This window comes from Bidens hawaiensis, unplaced genomic scaffold (assembly GCF_021521415.1).
Source record: "Bidens hawaiensis isolate Kalapana, Puna unplaced genomic scaffold, B.hawaiensis_p1.1 tig00062976_1, whole genome shotgun sequence".
Classification (NCBI taxonomy): Eukaryota; Viridiplantae; Streptophyta; class Magnoliopsida; order Asterales; family Asteraceae; genus Bidens; species Bidens hawaiensis.
In genome coordinates this window covers 18,189-36,169 of record NW_027501295.1, presented here as the reverse complement: position 1 = coordinate 36,169, position 17,981 = coordinate 18,189, and the positions used below count along the sequence as shown (strand labels likewise).

The window sequence follows — 17,981 nt, the reverse complement described above, 5'->3', positions numbered from 1 at the left end:
ATCAAGTCCACAATCAAACCTGCAACTAGCATAAGTATCCCCAACTCATGCTAGAAGTTAAACCGTCCCGGATTATCACCCTGCTAAAAGCAATAATCAAACACGTAGGTTATATGCCGCAACGATCCGCAGATCTCAGTGTGGTTTACCCAACATAGGGTCGCTGTGCGTGGGGGTCTCCCAAATAGTACTACCCATACAAGCCTCAGGCCCATTCCCTCGGGCTAATGATTGTGTAAAAGTTGAGACAAAAATTTAGCAGTAAAACACATCTTGATAAACATCACACCATATGTAAAACTAGCATGTATCCAGCCCAAAAAAGTTTAAGTAAAAAGGGCAGCACGAAACTCACCTCAGTCTGTATGCAATATGTATATGAAAGATAATCAATGAGCTTGCACTATGCTAGAAATCACCAAGTACGCCTAGTATATATATTAATCAACAATAAGTTATCGAAAAACAATGTAAAATTCACTATTGGTATTGTGTGATAGTCAATTCTGTGTTTTCCAACGTATTTGGTTCTTGATGGGTAAAGTTTCCTTTTATGGGAAGTTTGTACCTAAATAACTTAATAAGATTAATGTTTTGTGTTTACGTATATAATTCAGCTTCCGAGATTTTTAGTTACCTTGGTTCATGTGTCGGTTTCGATAAAGTTTCTATTTTTGGAAAGTTCGGTTTTCAGTTAGGCTTCGGGTTACCATATGACCATAGAATTTGTATACATTTCATTGATATCAAAAGTCTAATGATACATATTTAAACAACCATGTCCTGTGTTTACAAACGTTGACAATACTGGTTATCAATGGTGTTGTCGGTTTTTAACGAAATGTCTTGAAAGAATAGTTTAAATAAACGAATACTTTTGTAACTGAAACTTGTCATTTCCAGAATTATATATATCATAAAAATGAGTTATTTTCAGGTCTGATATCTCAGAAAATTTGGGTTGTACGGTTTTAGTCCTCGTACCTTCGTTTAACGTTTATTTTGGCAAAAACCGAGTTAAAGGCTTAGACAGTTTTTGTAAACTAAGTAAACACTAAAATTATGATTTTATTGGCTCATACTTGCTGTTAAAAATTAGAAACTTCATAGCTTTATATTTTTCAATTGCTTGTTCGGGTTATGTCGGTTTTAGCGTCACTTGCGTTTAAACGCTATTTCTTAATAGAAAGGGTGTTGTAAATATCGATAATTGTTTATAACATAATAATAAATTATTTTAATTATAAATATTGGAAAAATATCCATTTTATATTTTTGAAGTTTTTTAGTCTTTAAAAGTCTCCCCGTCGTCGGTTTTAAACGAAACAGTGAGTTTAAGCTTGCTAACGGGCCATTTTTCAAAACCAATTATTCTTAACTATTTACAACTTATATTTAGACATTTTAACTCATAAGCTGTTGTTTCATATTCATACTTTTATATTTTCAGTTTTCGGAAAATAACTCGTTTCCAAAAACGCCCTTTCGTTATTTTTCTAATAAAAACTCACTTTTGGTCATTTAAAATGTTAGAACCTGTTATAATAAATAAAAATATGTTGTTTTTACATCTCATGGGTTCTAAAAGATACTCATAGCTGCATTTTCGCTAACGGGCCCGGTTTTGGCTCTTTCGAGTCTTAGTTCGGTTTTAAGAACGACGATTCATGTAAAACAGTTCCGGGGCAGGTTATAACTCATCATAATTTTGTGTTTAGGGCTGTAAAAATATGCTAAAGTATCAATTAGGTTGTTGGGCTTATTCCTTAGTTAAGCGAGTTACAAAAGTGTCGGTTTAAACGGTTTTTATAACCCGATTTCAATATTATCCCTTGGGGCTGATTTATACAACTTCAAGGACTTAAATATTTATGTTTAACCTCTGGAAATTTTGTTAGATGTACAGAGTTAACAAGGTCACATGTCGGGTTTGTTCTCGAGCTAGTTTTCACTTATACGAGTCACCGAATTACTATAAATTGGCTACGATTTTTAGGGTTGAACTTTGTGTAACTTATAGGGGTTCATGGTTAAAGCTTCTGTTATAAGTTTATACTTTTCTGTTTTCAACTTATAAGTTTATACCCAACTCACTTTATTACCGAAAATGCCCTTTCGCTCTTATATTTGTTTAGAACTTGTTTTTAGTTAGCGAAACGTGTCGAGACCTGTTATAATACCTATTAATGACTTACTAAAAGTTTTATATTGATGTTAGGATGCCGGGAACCCAAACAGTGGCTTCGTTTCGGTTTCGGCCCGTTAGCATCTTTATGTTATATTTTTAGTAAAACTCATTTTTGGTTAGAAAACCTGTTAGGACCTGTTATAGTTCATTAAAAAAAGTTTCTTTAACAATTCATGGGTTTTAAAAGATGATTTTTGGCTGCTGTTACAAGTACGAGTCCGGTTCAGCCCGTTCGGGTTCTAGTTCAGTTTTAAAACGATGATTCGCATAAAATGGTTTCGGGCCAGATTATATATCATCAAAGCATTAAGTTAAGGTCTGCAAAACATGTTATAATACTATATAGGTTGCAGAGATTGTTTCTTAGTTAACGAGTTACCAAAGTGTCGGTCCGGAAGACTTTTAACACCCGGTTAAGTATTAACTTTTGAGGTTGGTCTTTACCAGGTTTGAGGTCTTAATTAAACATGTTTAACTTCTGAAAATAGTTTTAAACACCCAAAAGTTAGTACAACCACTTATTGGTTCGGTGTGGCCCGTCAACTTCTTTTATTCGGTTTTTATAACGGCGTATGAAACCCTAACAGCTTTTGGACAGATTCTTTGCTTACACTAACCCAACTATAAATATCATTCTTGGACATAAAGATGTCATACATGGGCGTTGTGTTTTTGGGATGGTTCTTTGGGTTTTACGGGTTTTTAACTGACGGTTTTGAAGTTAAATATCAAGGTGTTTATACTATCATTTTAAAGTTTAGCTTGGGAATTTTAGGGGCTCCATGTGATGTTATAAGCTTCTAAAAGGAATGGAGAATTCCCAAATTTTATACAGTCTTGGTTTGGGTTCGTTTTTGAATTGTTTTACTCGTGAATTTGGCAGCCATCACAGCTTCGGTTTGGTTAAGTTTTACTATAGATTCTGGGCAGATTTTAGGTTCCAAAAACATGTTATGTTCTTGTTGTTTTCTGGTAACTTTAATCAAGATTAATTGGTTTAGCTTACACCCGCTGGTCGGTTTATAAACTGAGCTTTCAGTTCAGGTTTACATTAGTAAAGTTAGTTTGTAGCTTGTAACAGGTTAGGTTAATGATCTGTGTATCTATGGAGCTGATTGTTTAATAGAGCAACATATGATCTCCAAACACTTGAATTGAGATAAAATAATGATGAACAAGCACTAGCAGTTACCTCAATCGGACAAGTTCCACAGGAGTGCTCCATGAGCATAGAGAGAAGGGATTAGGGCTGTATATATATATATATATATAACATCAGAATCAACAGAAGGATTATAACATCATGGAAGATAATCACGAGTAGGGTTACCGGTTTTCTTGTGATCGGTTCTTCAACGAAGGAGCAAGGGAGCACTTCACAGATGGTTGCAGATGTAATTAGATTGTGTTTAAGTAGATGGTGTCGTTTTTGAATTTTGGAAATAAAAGTTATTATCTGGTTCATTTGGGTTAATCGAGTCTAGGTTTTTTTTTATTAATCTGGGCCGAGCCATGTTTTAAATTATGGTATTATTATCGAGCTTATCCTTATCTCTATCAGGTTCTATGTAATCATCAGCCGATCCTATTAGTTATTTTTCTCAACTATTCGGGCCAAGCCCATCGACATACGATCGCTTCCACTATTCGACTAACATCACACTTGGTATCTAATGATGAGTTCTCTTATTAAAAAAAAATCTAGCCCTATATTTGGGGTTGTTACAATATAAGGTATATATTTTTGTTTGATCAAAATCTATGAATACTATTAATAAATGACTTAATCAATTTGCTAAATAAAAAAATAGGGTATATATTTGATATTCACTTATTACCTATTTGCCTTCTATTTACTTTTTTTTCTATTTACCTTTTGATAATAAGTTACTTAGCCCTTTGCTTATTATATAAACATCTGAAAAGGAGCTTTTCTACTTTTAGTTAAAGTTCATTTTTTTAAATTGAAAAAAGGTAGTTTAAAAACATAATTTATTAGTTAAAAAGTTCATATCCATTTATAGCTTCTAAAATTGAAACCCCAAATACACAAGAATTGGCATGTGAAAGTTGACTGCCTCTCACTTTGAAAGATATAACAAAAATAATATACATATTATTTGTGACTATATACTGCATAAAGAAGTCAAATATATGTAAACATGTGTACCTCACAAGTCAAATTTACGATATATATATTATAAAAGGTGCTATCATAAAAATAATAGATGTACATATATATACATGTCATCATTCGAAACGTGACACCTCTTATGCAAACTGGTAGCCATAAATTGCAATGTTTTCAGGTTTACATATATTGACTCAACAAAACCAAATATACAGAGGATGAACTATTTAACATGTTTGACCGGAGCCAAAATGATATTTGTGTAAACTAGGTAAAACACCCGGCGCGTTACGCCGGGCAAATGACTTAGTTAATGAAAAATAAATTTGTCAACGCCCAGATTAACAAATTAACAAACTAAAAAAAACTGCGCGTTGTAGTGGCGAACCGACATAAATTCGGTCGGTATTGGATTACAGCATCGAAACTAAACCAAAAAATAAATTCACTAACAAAACCCGTAATGAACCAAAAAATAGATATCCGTGCCAAACTCCCTTCAAACATTAACTAATGCAACAAATTAACACCACTAGACACCGTCACATAATATTTGTTTACCATTCAAGCAAATTACCTAAAAGCTCAATATAGCTAGTTACTTAAATGTTTATGGAAATAACAAAAAATTATGGCAAAAAATTACTAGAAAATGAAGCTAAGAAGACTTGAACTTGGGTGCCAAACTACCTTCCAACTTACTATTACAACAAACACCACTAAACCACCGCATAATATTGTTTTTCCCTTCAAACAAATTATCTAAAAGCTCAAAATAGTTAGTTACTTAAAAGTTTGTGACGCCAAGCATTACTTTATATATATATATGATACAGTTTTCTTTCCTTTGTATAGTAGTAAAAATCGGAATTACAAAATTTCTAGAATCTAGTGGCTTAAGAACCAATTACTATTCATGTAATTACTTTCTTGTCTTAGCATCTTGGTTTGGTTCGTTTCTTTACATAATTCTGTCTTTACACAAAATAGAAAATACAAGTGTTCTTGAAATTAGAAATTACATACAAAAACATGTTTTTTGGACCATTAACACTATCATTCATAAATACTTGGCAGAAGTTGTAACGATGGATGACCATCAAACAAATAAATAAAAAGGAAATAACTTATTTTCACGTTACAAACACGAAAATTGTGTACTAGAATTGGCAAATGTTTTCTCTGCGTTGGAAGTTGACTTTTAGGCTATATGTAGTGGAGGGACTACAATTGGGGGCGAATTGTGACATGTGGCGTCCAGTCAGCATGAAGTGGAAATTTGTTTTTGGAGTGTAATGGTGTAGGGGCTACAAGTTGGGCCCACAGTTTCTTTTTTTATTATTTTCTTTTCATAACTAAACTAATTAAATAAAAACCAATTTATTTAAATAATTAAATAAAAATGTATTAAAATTAAAAAATAAACTAAAAAAATGCACGAATAATAAAAATAAATTAAAATAATAAAAACACACCGAAATATAAATATACATAAAAAAATTAATCTATTAGTCTTCATCTTCGTCATTGTCCTCCTCCTCGTCTTCGTCTTCGTCCTCGTACTCGTCTTCGTCCTCCTCAACGGGACGATTATCCCACACGTGTTGAACCAAATCCGTCTTCAGTTGGTTGTGTATATCACTTGATGTGAGCTGGTGAATGTTATACGTTCGTTGGTCTTGGGTTGGTTCAGGGAACTGTTCTGGAACGCTTCCTGGTATATAGTGTTGACATATTGCTTTTCCTTCGTCTTCTAAAATCATATTATGCAATATGATACACGTATACATGGCATCGCTCATTTTTGCCAACGTCCATACACGACAAGGGTTTTTCACATAATGCCAACGTTTTTTTAGAACCCCGAAACACCTCTCGATATCCTTTCTCGCGGAATCTTGCTTCTTCTTAAAATAATCTCTTTTTTCTTCGATAGGGTCTTGAAACATCTTGACGATGATCGAGTACTCTGGATATATCCCATCTCCCAAATAGTATCCGTGACGATAGAAGGTATCGTTGGCATAAAACGGTAAGACCGGTATACTAGGCTGATGTAATACTCTAACACGGGTGACGCGTTGAGAACGTTTATGTCGTTGTTGGACCCGACTGAGCCGAAGAAGGCTGACCAAATCCAGAGGTCGTGTGAACAAATGGCTTGAAGACTAACCGTTGGCACTCCATGGTCACCACGAGTGTATTGACCTCGCCATGTGGTTGGACAGTTGGCCCACTCCCAATGCATGCAATCTATACTCCCGATCATGCCTGGAAAAGAATGTTTGCTTTCGTGTACATCATATATGCGAGTCAGGTCGTTTGAAGTAGGAATCCTCAGATAACGACGAGAGTATAATTGTATTATCACTATACAAATAAATTATTAAACAATATTTATATTAAAAACAATAATTAATACAAACAATTTAAATATTACCGATGCAAAAATTCTCCAACGCATCTCTCGTTGTTTTCTCAGCCATCTTTAAATACTCGTCATTGATATCGGTCGTGTTGCCGAATGCGAGGATGCGTATAGCCGAAGTACACTTTTGGATGGCGGAAAATCCTAAATATCCTCTTGCATCGGGTTTCTGTTGAAAATACTCATACTCCCGCTCCATATTTCCAACGACGCGCAAAAATAAACGCTCGGACATCCGAAAACGACGTCGAAACATAGCGTCGTTAAATGTAGGTGAGTCGTCGAAGTAGTCCTTCATCAAACGAGCGTTCGCTTGCGTACGATCCCGAAGGATATATGACCGTCTACGTGGTGCCGTAGATGGAGCAGAGCCGGACACCATGTTATTGACGACAGCCCGAACCGCGTTCGTGACCTCTAAATGCTCTTCCGCCACTTGTCGGTGAATCTGATGAATTCTTCGACTCTCGTTTATTAATTGATCCAAAATCTCGGCAGAGTTCGTGGAATCCGGGGAACTCATTGAGTTTGAAGAAGTATGAAAATAATAAAAATGATTGGTATTTTTATGTTTGTGTTTGTGTATGATAAGGTGAAAATGGTTAGATAAAATTTGATATATATATATTAAGTTTTTAATTAAAAATTTTTTTATATATATAGCCGATGGGTAACGGCATTATTATTACTATATTATTTTCTTTCCCACTTCGCAGCGACGAATATTTGCCGCCCCCCGCCCCTTTTCGCCCAATTATCGCCGGGGGGGCGGTGTTCATCCCCTTTATCGCCCCAAATTCGCCCAAATACTCGCCCAGTACGTTTAGCCTTAATGTTCAAAATATGGCCAACTTTTCCCTGTGTAGAATGCTTCAGTGTTTTTGAATTTTATATAGTTTGACCAATTAAACTTTTTTTTTTCAAAAAGAAAACACAATGATAATGATTGTAATAAACATTGCATTTCAACATATAAGATTATTAGAATAGAAGTCATCAGGTTTGATTGAACCCGGTTGATTTTTCATTTTATATATAAACTATAAGTATGATTTAACAAACGGACTCATTCTTTTTCAACAACCAAAACAAGTATCATTTAAAAAAAATAATATATATTCGAAACCATTGATTGTTGAAAATTTAGTTAAAAATATTTTAGTAATGAATATTTTTTATTAAATAAAAAAAAGCTTATACAAATTAGTAACAGAATTTACAAATGGGCCAATAATAACTCATGTATTATATATAGATTATAAAAAAACCTAAAAATATAAATAGAATGGGTTAATAAGTCCGCTCAATTAAGATTAAACATATTAACTAAATAAAATAAAATTAAAAAAAGCGAGAAACAACCGACCAATTTCTTTTCTATCGGCCAGGTCCAGACCAGCTATTGCCTCCTTCTTCGCTAATTCTGGCCTGAAAACAACGACGATGTTTATATGTTATGATAGTGATATTGAGTTTTATTTATTTGGCCGAATGACCAATCCGACCCATCCGGGCTTGAAACTTTGACGTTGGAAAAAAAATCGAGCATCAAAAAATCCCGAACCCATAGGGTAAAATTCTTGGCTCTGTCACCGGTAATACCTCAGTTTTGTGAAAGCGTTGTTGTGCAATTTGTGAATTAAGAAATTGTTAATTATAGTGCTTATTGTAATAAAGTGAACTTTGAGATCGAGTTGCCATGAAAGAGGACATGGACGGGGCTTATTTGAGTGGCATGCAAAATTGCCAAACAATACTTGGTGGTTGGGGTTTGTGGTTTTTTTTTAACGACCAACAAAATATATTATTTAAGTAGCCATGAAATAACACTAGCAAGTAGTTAATTACAATTGACAAATTATACGAAGTCCACCAAAGGAATCAGAAACAATCACCAATTCGCGCCCAATATTACACCCTTACAATGAATTAAGATTAAGTGCATTCCACATTTCCCACATTAGTGACTTAGCCTCGACCACTTTGCCTGATTTTTAACCCACAAAATTATTGCCTTGATCTCCCATATCGTACTTCTTATGAATGTTGGTTTCCTTTGAAAAACCAACGGATTTCCCGTTCTCCAAATGCACCATAATATTGTTAAACATACCGTATGGGTTTCGGTATTAATTGTTGATTATAATCATCGATACACTGAGTTCCCGAGTTCATTTATGAAAAGAAAAATAAGAAAAAGAAAGTTTTATTTTCTTATCTTTCTTTTGGTATATTATGTTTCTCTTCAATTTATTTTCCTTTCAAATCTTTTCAATTTGTAAATATACAAATTCTTTTTATTTACTCATTATTTTCTCTTCCCTCCCCTCATTTTCTTTCTCTTAATAAAACTTGGGAACACCTCTTTTAATTTTTTCTTCCTTTTCCTTTCTTAAATAAAACTCGAGAACACAACAAATTTTTTTCATCCCTTATTTTCCTTCCCTTTCATCGTTTAAATGAAACTCGGGAACACAATGTTAATCTCTTCAAAAATTAAAAGAAAAACTATAAAATACGTCGATAATCAACAACGGCTACTTAACCCGCAATTTTGTTGCAATTGCCGTCGGACAACTGACCACCGGCCACTAATTATGGTAACTCCATTGGTAGTCCATTATGTGGGTTGTTTAGCGACAAATTATAACAAGCATATAAGAAAAGTAGTAAACCTATTCTTTGATTCGGTACGTTGTGCATTTTTCATTTCTTTGGATATTAACTAGAAACAAAAACAATATTAGAATATTCCGAACATAGTGGCTTAATCAAAACCCTCTTTTTATGTAATTTTTGTATGTTGTTTTTGGTTTACTTTTTTATTTTAGTTTGGATCAAATACAAATGAAATTAACGTGTTAAACGTGAGAATCAAGTAGAGTAATTATACATACAGGTAGCATAATTATGTAATTACTCTACGATGTAATTGTATAATTACTATACTTGTATATATAATTACCATATTTGATTCTCACGTTTAGCACGCCAATTTCATTTGTACGTTAACATTCCCCTATTTTTTTTAACCTTCATCTCTTTTTATTAAATTTTTTATTCATGAAACCGGTGATTTAAGTCATTTAACCCAGACGTATGGTTTATAGTATATGCAAAAAAACAATTGTTTTTAAAAAGAATTAAGATTTTATTTTTATTTTGATTGAACCTACAAAAATAGATCTATGGCAACAAAACAAGAAAAACATTTATTCTCTTATTTTTTAACTATATAAGAATCATACGAGACTACAAAATTCCCCAAATTATTCCTAATGAATACACAAATATGAATAAAAACCTAAAGAATACATACATATATATATATGAATAAAGATTAAAGACAATAGCATAATTAGTAGTTCACTTGAGAATTGATACATGATTTATTATTTAGTTTGTGATCTTAAACACCATGAGACCACATCATCAACTTCCGGTTTGTTACGCTTGCAACATAAACACGTTGGCTTGCGAATGCCTTCTCGTCAACGTGCAATTTGCATGAATTTCCACCGTTAGGAGTGTTACCGCAACCATTTCCAGGAGAGTGGGGAGGGGAGTGGCCAAGAGACGGTAAGAGCGCGAGCCTAAGGCTAGGTTGGTTCATGTTCATGGTCCCATGGCTTGCATTGCATGACTCCACCATGGTTAACAATACAACTAGTGACACAAATATTGTTGCCACATCAAGAACACTAATGTTTTGCTTTTGCATGGTTGTTTGTGTTTTATTTAATGTTGTTTTGGAATGAGTTTGAGAGTGAAAGAGAGGTTATATTTATAGGATGCATTGTCGGATGTTAGAGGTTACTTGAGATTGAAGTCATTGGTTTGAAGTTTGAATGTAGACTGCTGGAAAGTGGTACTTACTACTTAGTCGTAATGGTTGTAATATTTCAATAATTATAATTGCATGTAAACAAATTTTAATTAGGTATGTTTTATATAAAGTTTTATAAAATTAAAACCCAAGTTTTGAAAAAAAAAATGGTGAAGAGAATTTATAGTTGTCCTTTGTCTAAATATATAGTTTTCAATATCGTGCGGTAGTTGAAGTGCGTAAATATATTTCGACAATATCAAAATATACTTTATTCTAAAACTAAAAACTAGTAAATGACAAAGCGAATACCTTACTAGTTTATGGCGGTACAACACAGTACTGGACTACTGGTAGTGTAAGAATACCGAAGCTGACTCGAATCGAAACCGAAAACCATAAAAATAAATTCATGCCAGAGTTTTGTTCGGTTGGTATTGTATGAATGCTACATTTGTCAGCAATGTAAAATGCTCTTATGGATTCGAATGAAGTGAAAAAATGATTAAAAGAAACATGAATTTTTTCAAAATATATGGTTATAAATGATATAGGTATCCCAATTTAAATGCTCTTTTTCCGAACCGTGAACATTTATAAACAAGGCCGAAGCCATAGACCAGCATCCACAACTCCGAGGAAGGCACACAAAAAAAAACACACCACCACTACAACAAAGAAAATTTACACCAATTAGACCAAGTTATCAATTTATAACTAAATCTATGTTTGAACTAAAGAAAACTATAGGGTCTAATGTCATAAATTATACTTTGTATTAATAATAATCAATTAAATAATACATCTTTTCACACACAAACTCATTAAAATATAGGATGAAAACGAATAGTGAACCCCTCATATATGAGTTTTTATTATAATTTAGGGTACGGGTATTAGGGTATGAGATGGAGACTGATGTATAAGTGAAAATGAATCAAATTACAAATTTTATTTATAATTTAGGTTATACGATTTTCGAATTAATCGAGTTGAAACTAGTTATTTACTTAACGTTACAATATATAAGATGCAAAATTTTTATAAAAAGACATTAGGTATGTACCCTTTCATTCATAAACTCTCAAATCTTTTTTTTTTAATTATTAAATAATGTTTTTATAAACTTATTATACTCACCAGTTTTCAAAAAAAGGCATTTTAAACAAAAACTTAGGTTGTCTAAAATTACATGTTAAACGTTTATTTTACTTAGTTAAACCCATAACGTTAGTTATACGTATCTCCTAAAATGGAACACCAACTCATGCATGGAAAATAAGTGACAAGAAGAATTAATAGATAAAAGTTGACTTCAAATTTCGGTAAGACATACGTGTTTTACATGGCTGGACTTTTATTATGTTTTATATAATATTTTAGTTTATGAAATTCAATAAGTAACTTTCACCTGCGAGTTCGTAGCAGAAAAATGTCCATATTAAAAGAACTATTAATATAAATTTTATCGTGTTCAAAGTGCATAATTATTATTAGGGGTGTTGTTTTATCCTAACTTTTGGTCGGTCGGTTTTAATATTTTCATACCGTACCGAACGGTTTGGTTTACAGTTTATACCAAAAATAAACCGTATAAAACCGGACCGAACCGTAATCATTTAATATATAAAACCTATGGTTTATGGTTTCATCAACCAAATTATCATATTAAATAAACATAAAATATAAAATCGTTATTTGATCTCAAGAGAGTAAACATATTTATTAAAGGCAAACTAATGATAGAAAAACAATAAAAAATTAAAAATTCAAAGCATCAAAAGCGCGTTATGCCATTTTCACATTCTCAAATCTTAACACAGTACCTCAGTAAACCCGCAGACCTTTCATATTTTCGAAATACCAAGTTTTAAACTCTAGACACCTAATTAAACGTTAAATATCAAAAGGTTTTAAAAGCTAGTTCTCCCATTCATTATCACGGTAAGTATTAGTGTATTACTAACTGTTTAAAAAGTTGCGTTTAAATTTAAATTTCTATTTAAATTGCTTCCCTTTAAAAATCGCTCATGTACCTAGTTTTCGTTAACTAGTTTGTTGAAGTGGCTCATTTTGGACATCTGGTATAAAAGCACAACAAGTTCAAAGCCCCAAACCGCGAAACCAAACCGTTACAAACGGTTTGCTTTGGTTCGGTTTAAGAGTTCTATGGTTCGGTTTTGGATTACAAAAATATAAAACGTCACCAACAGTTCGGTTTACTGTTTGACCTAAAATCCGCGAAAACTGGACCGTGAACACCCCTAACAATTATATTCCATCGATACTTTATTTTGAATGCAATTTTAAGATGGATAGCGTACTAAAGTATTGAAACCGAATATGAGAATCGATACATACCGAATATCACACTGATTATGATGGTTGAACACTAGTTCAGTACTAGTTATTGCAAGAACACAAAAATTTACCGAAACGAATTTGCATCGGAATCAAAAACCATAAAAATAAATGCCGGTATGCGTTTTGTTCGGTCAGCATCCATATCGTACCATACTTAACAAAATGTCAAACCCTATTTTGTGATAACAAAAATTATTTAATATTAAATACGACTTTGTTTTCCAAAAAAAAATTATATCATAATGTTCTAAAAAACTAAAAAATCCATCGTGGGCCAGTGATAAAAAGGCTTGGATTTTTCAGTAGAGACCCAAGTTCGATCCCCACTTGTATCACTTTTAATAGATTATGACAATGAAATATTTTAGTTAAGTCTCAAGATATTGTCAGTTCGAATCCCGAGCCCACCCAATTTTCGTCTCACCGTTTGTTACACCAGAGAGTTTCGCTCTTGTGGCAGCACAACGGCTGTCAAGTGACAGTTAGCGGTATAAGCCAATCTCTGAAGCCAACATAAGCCCGATTAAGAGAACATATGATTGGTTTATGTTCTTGGTTTCATATAATTTTCACAATTTCCTATCAACCCCAATTCAAATCTACCAAAAAAGACAACTAAAATCCAACAATTCTATAGATTTCTTTAACAGAAAACACATTGATCTACATAACAAGTAGTCAAAACTAAAAAACTTGCAAAAAATAAAAGATACCCATATCAAGATTTAGCAAGATTTTATCTTACAAACAACTTTAAACGCGCGAATCAGTCTGAAAAAGCCGAATCAAGCTTCTCCTTCAACTGTTCTGCAGCACCCGCACCACCAACGCCTTGAAACAAAAACGTATGTATCACTTTCCCGTTATCTGTAGTCGAAACATTCGTATCGTTTATTACCATTTCGTGTTCCTTAAACGTCTTTAAAACCCATGCAACTGGATGATCGTCTATCGGACAACTAACTCTAACAACCGAGTCGTCTTTCCTAGTCATAAAGTCAACCTCGGGTTGACAGTTGACTTCCTTTTCAGCTTCCAAGATTCTTATCCTGGATTGAAGATCGGTTATGTACGATATCGCATCACCAAGAAGCGATGCTTTATCCATTTTTGAAATGTTTGGGACCACGGCCCGTAACGCGTAGAATCTTTGGTTTAGTTTCTCGCGTCTTTGTCTCTCGGCTTCTACATGGTTTAACGGTTCTTCTCTCCCGTTAGCAGGCTTCCGGCCTCGTTTTCTTGGTTTTCGATCCAGAAAGTTTGAATCTTGATTAGATTGGTCGAGACCCGATAGTACCGGTTGCGAATTCAATACTCCACCGATCACGTGGTTCATCCCTGGGTCGATTCTATGCCCGTTTGACGAATTCCCGGAAAAAACACGATTTTGTAGCCCGTAAGATTCACCACCGAAATCCAAATCCAAATCGTCTTCGACTTTCGGTGAAAAGTTAATACTAATCGGACCGGATTTTGCACCACCGCCACCAAGACTTAATTCTTGCCCAAATATTTTTGGTAATGCTTTCGGGTGGCACTCGTTAAACAAAGTTTTGACCGACGTAATAAAGCTTTGGTCTTCTGGGATCGACTTAAACGAACCGATTTCCAAAACTCCTCTTTTAACGGGAACGAGAACTAGGGTTTGAAACCGGGATAACTTGGCTAAAAAGGATCTTGACTGGTAATGTTCTTGACAACTTTTGGCATCCGAAACCCAAACGGGTCGGCTCGTGTTAAATGCTTGAGACGGGCTAGACGGTTTATCAAACGGGAATAGGTAGAACCTCGAAGTTAAATAAAACATTTCCAAATCGGAAACCAAATCCATTTTTAACTGAAGGTTTCCTTCTTCGGGTCCTTTGAACCATGAATGAATCTTTTGAAGAACCATTTTTTTTCTAATGTTTTCGACCCGTTTTTCACTAACATCGGCCCCCTTTGACTCTTTGTAATGCCCATCGCCCCAAATCAAAGCCGATTTACCAGATTTCGAATTTGAAACTTGCCAGAAAACCGCGTAGTTCCAATCCAACCCCTCGAAAATCTTGTGAAGGCAATCTTGGACCCCTAAATCCCTTGTTTTCGACCTAAATTCATCAGGAACCTTATTTGAAGCTGACCATAACAAGAAGTTTAAAGCTTCATGACCGATAACACTCTCTAACATACCCTTATCTTCTTCTTCTAACCGAAATCGGTCTCCCATATCTGGTGAAAATGAATTTAAGGCTTAGTGTTTATCTTTGTTGATGATTATCTGAAATTAAAGAAATCAAAAACGGCAACTAATCAGAATCCATAAAGTATTAGAACTATCAATTTCAGACACAAACTAGTCAACACGAAACGACACGAAGTTAAAGAAGTTGGGGCTTGAGCTTAACAGGTTTCGTGTCTTAAAACAGGTCGACACATTTAAGACATAGAAATTCGTGTCCAAACAAGTTAAACACCTGCTTAGTCCTGTTTACAATTTTTTATTTTTATTAAATAAAATATATGGCATATGCTTTAATTACCTTACGCCTCGACCTAATGGTATTTCCCTTACATATATTATTATTATTATTATAATTATTATTAGCTTTTATATAGCTGTTAAACTGTGATCTTATTATTAATATTATTATAATTAGTAGTAGTTTTTATATAACTGTTAAACTTTGATTTCCTTTATTTTGCTTCATACACATGTACTTAGAGCCGAGGGTCTCTCTGGAAGCCACCTCTTTATCCCTTTGGATAGAGGTACGGTGTGCCTACATCCCACCCTCCCCAGACCCTACTTATAGCTTTGCTGTCGGTGGGATTTTACTGGGCATGATTGATTGATTGATTGATATGTATTAAGTTATTAACTAAAGTATTTATAAACTTTTGGCAACTTTTATTTCGCCACAAATATAATATGTATCATGTCCCTAAACATGCCTTCCAATAACCTGTTTCTAAACAGGTTCGTGTTCATGTTCATAAAAACGGCAGGATTAGTTATCGTGTCGTGTCCGTGTCTAGTACCACAGGTAATCATGTCTTGTCGTGTCGAGTCGTACCTGTTATGCCAGCCTTACCAAACAGTCAACACGATCAATATAATAAACCATTACAGTCAACACATAATACTCATATATATTTTTCAGTCTGGCTACCAAGTAGGTATTGGTGTGTTTGTAACAAACATATTCATACTTTTATATGTTATACATTATAAACTATAATCACATAATACTCATATATATTCTTACTTTATAGGTAATAACATAACACTAATGAATTGTGCATTAAAAAACCTTTAATGAACAAACATTAACGAACATAAACGAACGCGTTATCGAAGTTCACAAACACAATTGAACAAAACAGTTCAAAATCATACCAACAAATACTTCAAATTTCTAGGGTTTCAAAAGCTATGGCAACACAACCCACGATCAAATCAATCAAATTACAAAACTTTACACATGGGTTCATTCTCAAATCAAATCAATTGCATAAAAACCAACTCAATAAGATACAATCAAAGCCCTAGATCTAAAATTGAACCAAATTATACGAAATTAAGCTTAAAAAACCGCGGGAAAATTGGGGGTTTTGGTGGGTATTGTTAAAAGATTGGAATCGTACCTGAAGATTGAAGAATAATCGGTGGGTTGATCGGAAGAACGGTGGAGAAAGATGAAGTGTAGATGCTCGTGAACCATGTGAGTGAAAGAAAAAGAAAGGCGGTTTAGATCTGATGGTAGTGTTTAATTTAATTTATTATTATAACGTGTGGATGGATAGAATAACAAAAACATGGGGTGATGAGTTTACATGTTTAGTCCTCTAAAAGGTTTGTTTTGTTAGTTGACAAAACTCGAATGTTGCGGCGGGGATTGAACATGAACTCGGTTGGTATTAGTTTGGTTTGCTACGGTACGCGTTAACTATGGTAAATGAAAGAGAAGTCGAGAAAAATAAAGTCATGATATACTAAGACAGTTCGCTATGGGAGCCCTTGGGGCGCGGAAGGCGCATAACCCCAACGAGAGGCACTGTTTAGGGAAGGGGGGGGGGGCTTTGGAACGACTAACATCATCATGCTTTTTACTCCCCCCCCCCCCCCCTCTCTCATACACACATATACATTTGTGTGCTCCGGGAGCTTTAAATCACAATAGGGTGTTATGGAGAAGAGCTTCGAAGCCTCATTTCTTACGTGAGCGAACATCCTAAAAAGGGTATTGACACTCGTATAGTTTACGGTACCAAAATTTGGAAAAAAAATATTTTGAGTATAACTTTGTTTTCGGGAAACTTATGTTGAAATGTCAAAATGCTCCCGTGCCCGCCGAGGGAATATGATCGATGTGTTCGATTATGTTTGTTACGGTATTGATACTTTGTTGTAACAGATGAACGAGAGAACCGAAAGTTTAAAGCTGTGATATGCCTACGATGATGTTAGCATGTGTTTTACATCGATCAAAAACCATAAAAACATATATTGGTGTTGTTTCTAGTAATACCAATATTGGTATCGATGTTGTTCAGTCAAAATCCGGTTTGTCACGGTGCTTTATTTTGAATACAACTGTGTTTTAAACAAAATAAGCCGGAAGTGTCGAAACAAAAATAAATAAATAAAAACAACTGTCTGTTTTTTTTTCTTTTTTGTTAACAAGCGTAAGTTATCAAAGAAGATTAAATTAAACAGAAACTGAATGGGTTAAAAATGCATATTATTTAATAAATAAGGGATAAAATTGAAATCTAGAAAAACAAGATGTTTGACATGCAAAACAACAAACTAATAGTTAGAATGTCGAAAAGCATGTTGACATCTTGCAAACATTTTAACTATGAATTGTGTCTTGGCCCTAGTAATACTCAAATGTTTACTACAAAGGTTGTGTTTTATTATGCATGTTTATAATGTTTTTTTATGGTGAGAAAATAAATAATGAATATGATGGACATAATTACATTACTTATTGTCCCTCATGCCTCGTGACCTTTAATTTAATACAATAAATAAGATGTACCATATGTGGTATACAAT

General features: G+C 33.9%; 1 pseudogene across 1 annotated transcript; it reads right to left on the bottom strand.

The window, feature by feature from the left end:
• Positions 1-13,572: 13,572 nt before the first annotated feature.
• LOC143603841 (transcription factor MTB3 pseudogene) lies at positions 13,573-16,648 on the bottom strand (annotated as a pseudogene). The gene is made up of 2 exons (XR_013148147.1): positions 16,565-16,648; positions 13,573-15,197 (listed from the first exon to the last, which is right to left on the bottom strand). The product of XR_013148147.1 is annotated as a transcription factor MTB3 pseudogene (transcript).
• Positions 16,649-17,981: the final 1,333 nt, after the last annotated feature.